Source organism: Hyaena hyaena, unplaced genomic scaffold (genome assembly GCF_003009895.1).
Source record: "Hyaena hyaena isolate Hyena2069 unplaced genomic scaffold, ASM300989v1 scaffold_95, whole genome shotgun sequence".
In the NCBI taxonomy this organism is placed as follows: domain Eukaryota; kingdom Metazoa; phylum Chordata; class Mammalia; order Carnivora; family Hyaenidae; genus Hyaena; species Hyaena hyaena.
The window spans coordinates 2703488-2713548 of record NW_024080727.1 but is presented as its reverse complement, the minus strand read 5'-3'; the positions used below and the strand labels follow the sequence as shown (position 1 = coordinate 2713548).

The following is a 10061-nucleotide window of genomic DNA, read 5'->3' as shown; positions in this document are numbered from 1 at the left end:
TGAAAAATAAAACCAAAACGGGAGGTATCACCATCCCAGACTTTAGCCTCTACTACAAAGCTGTCATCATCAAGACAGTATGGTATTGGCACAAAAACAGACACATAGACCAATGGAACAGAATTGAGAACTCAGAAGTGGACCCAAAAGTATACAGCCAACTAATCTTTGACAAAACAGGAAAGAGTATCCAATGGAAAAAAGACAGCCTCTTTAACAGATGGTGCTGGGAGAACTGGACAGCAACATGCAAAAGAATGAATCTAGATGACTCTCTTACACCATACACAAAAATAAAAATGGATAAAGGACCTGAACGTGAGACAGGAAACCATCAAAACCCTAGAGAAAAAAGCAGGAAATAACCTCCTTGACCTCCACTGCAGCAATTTACTTGACACATCCACAAAAGCAAAAGAAGCAAGAGCAAAAATGAACTATTAGGACCTCATCAAGATTAAAAGCTTCTGCACGGCAAAGGAAACAATCCATAAAACTGATGGAATGGGAAAAGATAGTTGCAAATGACATATCAGATAAAGGGTTAATATCCAGAATCTATCAGGAACTCACCAAACTCCACACCCGAAAAACAAACAACCCAGTGAAGAAACGGGCAGAAGATATGAACAGACACTTCTCCAAAGAGGACATCCAGATGGCCAACAGTTACATGAAACGATGCTCAGCATCCCTCCTCATCACGGAAATACAAATCAAAACCACACTGAGATACCACCTCACGCCGGTCAGAGTGGCTAAAATGAGCAAATCAGAGAACTCTAGATGCCGGCAAGGATGTGGAGAAACGGGCACCCTCCTACACTGTTGGTGGGAATGTAAACTGGTGTAGTCCCTCTGGAAAACAGTGTGGAGGTTCCTCAAAAAATTCACAATAGAACTCCCCTATGATCCAGCTATAGCACTGCTAGGAATTTACCCAAGGCATACAGGAGTGCTGATGCATAGGGGCACATGTACCCCAATGTTCATAGCAGCACTATCAACAATAGCCAAAACATGGAAAGAGCCTCAATGTCCATCAACTGATGGATGGATCAAGAAGATGTGGTTTATCTATACAATGGAATACTATGTGGCAATGAGAAAGAATGAAATCTGGTCATGTGTAGCAACATGGATGGACCTTGAGGGTGTTTTGCTGAGCGAAATAAGTCAGGCAGAGAAGGACAGATACCATATGTTTGCACGTATAGGAGGATTAGGAGGAACTTAACGGAGCACCATGGGGGAGATGAAGGGGGGAAATAGTGGGGGACAGGGAGGGAGGCAAACCATGAGAGACTCTTGAATGCTGAGAACAAACTGAGGACTGATGGGTGTGGGGGGTAGGGAGGGAGATGGGCATGGAGGAGGGCACTTGTGGGGATGAGCACTGGGTGTTATATGGAATCCAACATGACAAAAAACTATTAAAAATTTTTTAAAAATTTTAAAAATAAAATGTCATACTAGAGTAGGTGGACCCTTAATGCAATGTGACTGGTATCCTTACAAAAAGGAGGAATTGGACACAACGACACATAGACGGGGGACAGGCCATGGGAAGATGAAGACAAGATTGGGGTGATGCATCTATAAGTCAAGGAACACCAGAGATTGCCAGGAACCTACCAGAAGCTGTGAGAGAGGTCCAGAACAGATTCTTCCTCACAGCCCCTAGAAGGAACCCACATTGCCAACATTTTTATCTCAGAATTCCAGCCTCCAACACCGTGAGAGAACTTTCTGTGGTTCACGTCACCTAGTGGGTGGTACTTGGTTAATGGTAGCCCTTGCAAACCTATATGGAACCCCGACTGGCCATTTCCAGGCCCGGAGATTTTCCTTCCCTCAGATCCCCTAATAGAAGAACCCTGGGTCGGGGTGCCTGGGTGGCTCAGTCAGTTGGGTGTCCAACTTCGGCTCAGGTTACGATCTCATGGTCTGTGGGTTCAAGCCCTGCATCAGGCTCTGTGGTGACAGCTAGCTCAGAGCTTGGAGCCTGCTTCAGATTCTGTGTCTCCCTCTCTCTCTGACCCTCCCCTGCTCATGTGTCTCTCTGTCTCAGAAATAAATAAAAACATTAAAAAAAAAGAAGAAGAAAAACCCTGGGTATACGTATACCCTCCCGGAGCAGCTACTTAGACATGGGAGCACCATTTTTTTTTTTTTTTAATCACACTGTGCTCAAGTCCAGCTTTCTATTACCTCCCTGCCTGGAAATTTAATTTGAATATCTGCCGGAAGCAGGCAAATTCAGCAGGAACAAACACATGACCTTCACTGGCCATAGTTTTGGCTCTGATACAAGAATGTACCAATGAAAGCAGAGCTCACGAATCCCATGACAATCAGCAAGCTGAACATAGCAGAGTGCTGGCCCCGAAGGGCCACAGCCACACACAAGGCATCCATACTTGATGGTGATCTGTTGCCATTTCTGAATGCTCTAAATTGAAAAGATTTTTGTCAGCCTATTATCGGCCTCAAATTTCAAACTACTGAATTCTTTAGACCTTGAGTCTTTCTTTCTCTTGCAGCTAAAATGACTTACCTCCTCACTTAGGTCATCCACAGGGGCGAAAAATTAGATCCCTCATACTAAGTACATAAAAGTTCTAAGTGGGTTAGAGGCCTAAATTTAAAAAACAAAATTTTGATATGTTTCAGGAAAATATATACAAGAATAAATAATTCCACAATTTTGGGTAGGAAGGGTTTTTTTTTTTTTTTTTTAACGTGAGCTTCACACCAAGCATGGAGCCCAGTGCAGGACCTGAACTCATGACCCACAGATCAAGACCTGAGCTGAAGTCAAGAGCTGGATGTTCAACCAACTGAGCCACCCAGGTGCCCCTGTAAGGAGGGACTTTTTAAAAACAAGACAAAAACCATAAATCAGAACAGAAAAGACGGGTAACTTTAGTCACCTTACACATAAAACCCCCTGTGTATTAAAAGTCAGCATTAAAGAAAGTGAAAAGCCTAAATGACACACAATATACATAAGTAGCAAATAATTAGTTGTCAGAAATATGAAGAATGTCTAATAAAAAAACAAAGGCCCAATTAAAAAATGAGCAAAAGACATGAACAGACAATTCACAGAACAGGAATTCCAAATGTCTAGCATACATATGAAAAGCTGTTCAGCCTCACTCTTAGGGAAATGCAATCAAAGAAACCATATGATTGGCACATATAAAAAGTCTGACTGTATCAAGTGTTGGCAAGGATATGGAGTAATGGGACTTTCCATGTCCTACTGGTGAGAATAGAAGTTGGCATTTTGCGGAGGGGGGTGTCTGGGTGGCTCAGTTGATTAAGCATCCGACTCTTGACTTCAGCTCAGGTCATGATCTCATGGTTCATGAGATTCCCTCTCTCTCTCTCTCTCTGCCCCTCCTCTTTGTGCAATAGTGCTCTCTCTCTCTCTCTGTCTCAAAATAATTGAATAAACTTAAAAAAAAAAGTTGGTGTTTGGCAAACCTGGTAAAGTTGAGGACGTGGATATTTGTCAAGTAAACAATTCCATTCCAGGGCACAGACCTCTGAGATAACCTTGAATGCGTGCCCAAAGACAGCATGTACAAGACTGATGAGGTAGATTGTGTTTATGCAGTGGAAAAATTGGAATTTCATCCCACTGATTTACATGTTCACTCTCGTGAGCATTGATGATTGAGTTAGGGGAAAGTCGGTCGGATAAAACACAATATGTGAGTTTAAAATGAAGAGACAAGAGGTATATGTACCAGCTGACGTGGGTACATCTCAAAAACACAAAAATACAAACGTAGTAGGCGGGAAAAGCAAACTACAGAAGGAAATATACATACAAAGTTTTAAAACCAAGGGGCACCTGGGTGGCTCAGTTGGTTAAGCATTGGACTCTTGGCTTCAGCTCAGGTCATGATCTCACAGTTTGTGAATGTGAGCCCCCCGTCGGTTCCATGATGACAGTGCAGAGCCTGCCTGGGATTCTCTCTCTCCCTTTCTCTCTGCCCCTCCCCTGCTCATTCTCTCTCTCTTCCTCTCGAAATAAATAAACAAACATTTAAAAAAATAAAATGAAAAATAAAAATGAGAAATAATACTGTATATTTTCCTGGTTATACATGCTTTCAGAAGAATGAAAGGCACTAAATGAAGCCTAACAATTGCCTGTAATGTGGGGGGAAGAAAACAGGATTCGGAAGAACACAGAACAGGCCTCCGTGTATCTGAAATGTCCTATTCTGTGAGGTTGGTTAGTGTGTAGGTAAGTATCTGCATAACAATATTTATACTTTTATCCTGTTAAAATGATGAACAGAGGCAACCTGCTTTTGTTTAGTGCTTGCAAAGAATGGAGCCCGTTCCAACCCTTGGGAGTTTTGCCCCTTAGAGTTTTGCTGCCGGCGCTCAGTTCCAGGGTCCTGGAGCTCATACAACCTCCACAAATGGAGGCTTATCAAGGTCATGTGCCCCATGATGATGAGCCTTCATGAGCTCATTGGGCTCCAGAAACTACAATTACTTTGGCTTCACAATATAGTTAACAAAAAAGGAGTGGACGGGGGTGCTCTATCAGAAAAGACCTAAATGATAGCCTCACCTCCATCGCCAAATCACTGAAAGCATCGGTCAGTTTCAGGTAATCTTGTCTGTCTGCATTTGCTCATGTGTAATGTTTGGGATGGCAACATTTTCTCTTTTCTGTTCCTATCTGCCTGCCGGGAATGCGTTGCGGATTTATTGTCTAGCACGCCCATAATATGTTTAGGCAGCTTTAGGAAACACCAGACAGATGAAAAGATAGTTTCGAACAACAGAATGTGGCAGTATGTTAATTTGGCAGGGCCACAACTTCAACCACAACATATTTTATTGAATGAAAATACATCCACAGTAATTCTACAGAGCACGTGAGGAGACACTATCTCATTTCAGATGAGCCTTGGAAGATCTCACAGGGTTGGAGACTTGTTTTAACAGGCAGTAAACAAATGCAATCTCTTTGGTATTACAAAGACAACAGAGAGTTTCCTTTTAAAAGCTCTGTAATTTGGGGCACCCGGGTGGCTCTGTCGGTTAAACATCTGACTCTTGATTTTGGCTCAGGTCATGATCTCACTGTTCATGAGATCAAGCCCTGCAAGGGGCTCTGTGCTGATACATTGAGCCTACTTGGGATTCTCTCTCTGCCTCACTCCTGCTCTTGCGTGTTCCTTCTCTCTCTCTCTAACTTTTTTTTTTTTTTTTTATAAAAACCTGTGATATTTAGCAACAATATGGAGCAACAGTGAAAGCAACGGCTTGGTGGGAATATTGCTGATAAGCAAAATCTGAGGACAAATCAATCCTGCAAGAGGCCAAGTGGGATTTTCCAGAGTCCACGGAGAAAAGGCTTTCCTGTGGATCCCCCCTCTACCCTCTGGCACACACGGCAAAGGTTTTGCTCGGCAGAGCATTCTGTCGGGTCTCCATTCTGTACTCGGGAACATGATCTGTGCCATGGTGAAGAGCCCCGACACCAGGCTTTGGTAGACCTGGCTCCGCTCTGCCGTCCCCAGCCGTGTGAGCCTGGGAAATGACCTCCCCTCTCTCAGCCCCAGTTGGTTCACTAGAGAATGTGACTACTGAGTACGCCCAGCACCTAGGACTTGGGCACTTTGTCAGAGCCTGGCACAGAAGGTGCTCAAGCATTAGGGGGCTGGTGTGGTTGTTTAAAATCATCAGTGTTATTTATAGTTGTTAAGGATACAGAGTTAGAAAGGGAAAGACAAAAATATGGGACTCTGAAATTTAAAGCGGTAGGGGATTCAAGAAATAGCAGATCAAGTACATGAAGGTAGTATTCTGTTCTGTGTGGTTTTCTGCTTCTCCATGTTAAAAAAAAAACCCTGATTTTTCAAAAATCAGATTTTGTGTAAGGTCAGAGCATTTTTTTTTTTAAATTTTTAATGTTTGTTTATTTTTGAGGAAGAGAGAGACAGAGCATGAGTGAGGGAGGGGCAGAGAGAGAGGGAGACACAGAATCCAAAGCAGGCTCCAGGCTCCAAGCTGCCAGCACAGAGCCCGACGCGGGGCTTGCACTCGTGAACCATGAGATCATGACCTGAGCCTAAGCCAGTCGCTTAATGGTGCTCCAGAGAGCTTCTCTTTAATCAAAGGAATATAGGATGGAGAAGAGCACCAGAAAAAAAGAGTGAACGATTTCCTTCTTTGTTAAACAAGTGCAAGGCATGCCAGGCGAATAGCATGCCACGGAGGAGCTGCAGGAGAAATCTGTCCTCTGGAGAAGAGCAGGACCTTTCCCGGGGAAGGAAAGGAAGGAGCAGGGCTTTGAACACACGAGCACTTGTCAGAGCTTTTATGTCCAGAAAATAAATGTAGAGAAGGTGATTTTTAAAAAAATTTTTAATGTTTATTTTATTTCCAAAAGACAGAGAGAGGAGAGAGACAGAGACAGAGTGTGAGTGGGGAGGGGCAGAGAGAGAGGGAGACACAGAATCTGAAGCAGGCTCCAGGCTCTGAGCTGTCAGCACAGAGCTGGGTGTGGGGCTCGAGCTCATGAACTGTGAGATCATGACCTGAGCCGAAGTTGGATAACCGACTGCGCCACCCAGGTGCCCCGAGAAGGTGATTCTTTAAAGAAACACATCTGTAGACGTACAGCTTAGACACCAAGGACCTCCAGGTCATGGATTAATTAAAAAAAAAAAAAAAAAAAAAGTTGAGTTCTGAAAGCAACAGATTTGGAGATTACCGACTTGAGCACCAGAGGATATAAAAGCAAGAAAGTAAGGGCTATTACCGAATTTTCACAAATTCTCAATAAAAGTCACTGGGGATGCCTTATGGGAAAGCATATGGAACTAAATGGAATTCCAGCGTCCCAGTGAAGTGGCAGGTAGATCCAGACGCCGCCCCATGAGCCAGCATTTTCTCCACTACCTTCTACCCCTTCCCGGGAAGCACTGGCTAAGGGAGGACCCTTCCTCATTTCCTTTCCTCTTGGGAAAACTTATGTTAGACTTGCTTTCCAAATCTCATGACTATGATGGATGAAGAAGAAGGAAGGCAAAGAGACAAAGTCAAGTTTAAAATTAAAAGCATAAGACTATCTTCAGTTTAGCTTAGGTGGTTTACAAAAGCAAAGACAAAGAGCCCTTGGCCTTCCAAAGTCACAAGATAAAATATAGAAAGAATATTGCAGGCTGGGGGCAGTCTTGAAGCACGAAATCTTAATCTACGATAGAAGCACATGCTTTAAAATCAAATCATTTCCAGGATGAGACTGCAGAGAGAGAAATGTTCAATCGGACAGCCACTTTAAAAAGGGACAGACCCTTTTCAGAAGGGTCAACCAGGGCACCAGTCTGGCTCAGCCTATAGAACATGCAACTCTTGATCTTGGGGTCATGAGTACAAGCCCCACACCAGGTGCGGAGATTACTTAAAAAAATAGTATCTTAGGGGCGCCTGTGTGGCTCAGTCGGTTAAGTGTCCGACTTTGGCTCAGGTCATGATCTGGTAGCTCATGGGTTTGAGCCCCGTGTTGAGCTCTGTGCTGACAGCTCAGAGCCTGGAGCCTGCTTCAGATTCTCTCTCTCTGCTCCTCCCCCACTCATGCTCTGTCTCTCTCTCTCTCTCAAAAGTAAATAAACATTAAAAAAATTTTAATAACATTTTTAAAAAAAATCTAAAAAAAGAGTCTATCAAGTATCCAGATGTCTTAATGTGGGGTCTGTATTATCATCCCAGCAAACCTTGGTGGTCTGATCATTCCCACCTTAACAGGAGAGGGGTGGGGGGGACTTGCCCACCAGTCCTGCTCGGAGGGTTGAGTGGATACTGATATGAACGTGGGGCTACCTGACTCTAAAGCCCACACTGGGGGCACCTGGGGGTTTCAGTCAGTTAAGTCGTCTGACTCTTGATTTGGGCTCAGGTCATGATCTCGTGGTTCATGGGTTCCTGACCCACACTGGGCTCTGCGCTGATAGTGTGGAGCCTGCTTGGGGAGTCTCTCTCTCCCTCTCTCTCTCTGGCCCTCCCCACTCACACTGTCTCTGTCTCTCTAAAAATAAATACACAAAAACTTTAAAAAACTTAAAAAAAAATAAATCCCACCCTATTGACTACGTCACATCTCATTCCTTAGAGATACCCAAGATGTCCTGTTGATGCCCTAGTTATCAGTCGTGGGGCACCTGACAGCCCGTTCAGCACAGCAATGCCAGGCCATGTGCTGCAAAGAAGACTCCAAAGATGACATGTCGTACACCCTGGGGAAAGCCTGGATGGGTCACACGTTCTGGAGTAGCAGTAACCGGCATAGAAAATAATTCTTAACATGGGGGAAGAGTTTGCCCGTGTTCACTCGTGAGTTTCTTTATCATGCTTAGAAAAACAAATCTGCACAAAAGAGCATGATTTGGATTCACTCTCCAAAATTAACAAAAAGTTAGTGAATGAAGTAGTTCTGGAACAGAGGAGGGCAGGTAGAAGGGAAAGCTTCAGCCCCCAGTGAGGGAGAGAAGGCGGGGAGCATGAGTCACCCTGCAGCATTTATCTGTCAGCCCAAGGAGAAAAGAACGGGCCTGGCCTGATGGGCACCATAAAAGGCGAGGCAGAAGGAGGAAGAGATGCATGAAAGATACCCTTTTATGAGGCACAAACATCCCGCGAGAACTGTCTGAGAAATTATCCTGGCCTTGGACCACCAAGACCTTGTAATAGAAAAGGCCTCTGTGGTTGTGAATGTAGCTATGGAAATGTACAAAGGGCAAAGCCTCGCAAATTTCTAAAGTAGACCCGTTTGGGCAAAATATTCATAATCCAATGAGGAAACAAAGCAGTGATCAAATGAAAACCACGCAGTTTAAATGTGCAAGTTCCAGTGATTATGTCACTGTGAAGAACCGGGACGTAAAGAAGTGGCAAAGTTTCAAACCACTCAGCTGAACACAAAGTAACTTTGTAGGACAGCTGGGAACACGGACTCTAATTCTTGTTGGGCTTTCAGCACAGATGTGTACAAGGCGCGCCATCTGCCGGCAAGATTTGGTACTACTGATTTGGAAAGAATTTTGACAGGAGGTACTGGATTCTGGCGGAGAACTTACCCTCTTTTGTAGCAACACCGATCAACATTAAGTTCTAGTAACATTAAATATCATATCTTGGACCTCTGATTTGCTTATTTCATGTCTTACAATGCAAGATAGAATATCTACTTCTAGACAGGAAGAAATTCTGGACTGGCAGGCACTCCCAGTCATTACTCCCTTCCTCTTCTCATTACATAAATGGATTCCTTTGGGTCTGGTTTCTTTCATTAAGCATTATGCTTGTGAAAGCCAACCATGATAGGCAAAGGAGTAATTGGGCCATTTTCTTTGTATGAACAGAGCACAATTTTATCTATTGTACTTTTAAAACATTTTTGTTTTAATGTTTATTTATTTTTGAGAAAGAGAGAGGAGGAGAGACAGAGCATGAGAGGGGAGTGGGAGGGAGAGAGGGAGACACAGAATCTAAAGCAGGCTCCAGGCGCCAAGCTGTCAGCACAGAGCCTGGTGCAGGGCTTGAGCTCACAAACTGCGAGATCATGACCTGAGCCAAAGTCGGATGCTTAACCGATTGAGCCACCGAGGCGCCCCTATGTATTGTACTTTTGATGAACAGTTGGGTTGTTTCCAATTCTTGGCTATTACAAATCATGTAGTTTTGGACATTCTTGGCCATTTCTTTTGATGAGCATATACATGCATTTCTGTTATATTCTGGAGTGATACTGCTGGGTTATTGAGTGGGCAAACATTCCAATTTAGAAGAGGAAGCCAAACAGTTTTCTAAAGTACTCACACCAAATACATTCTAAACTCCAACATATGAGAAAGCATAGAAGAGCAGGACATCCTTACCAACACGACATTATCGGTCCTTAAAGAAAAAAATTAGTCATTCTAGTAAAGATGTAGTTGCATCTTATGATTTTAATTTTCATTTCCCTGATGAATGATGAGATGGAACATTTAGAAGGTTTATAAGCCATGCGGGCATCTGTG

At 43.6% G+C, this 10061-nt stretch overlaps 1 protein-coding gene across 5 annotated transcripts in view; it reads right to left on the bottom strand.

Moving 5' to 3' along the window:
* Positions 1 to 10061, bottom strand: part of TTC23 (tetratricopeptide repeat domain 23) — a 101428-nt gene that overhangs the window by 70204 nt on the left and 21163 nt on the right. The gene's annotated exons all lie outside the window — the stretch shown is intronic.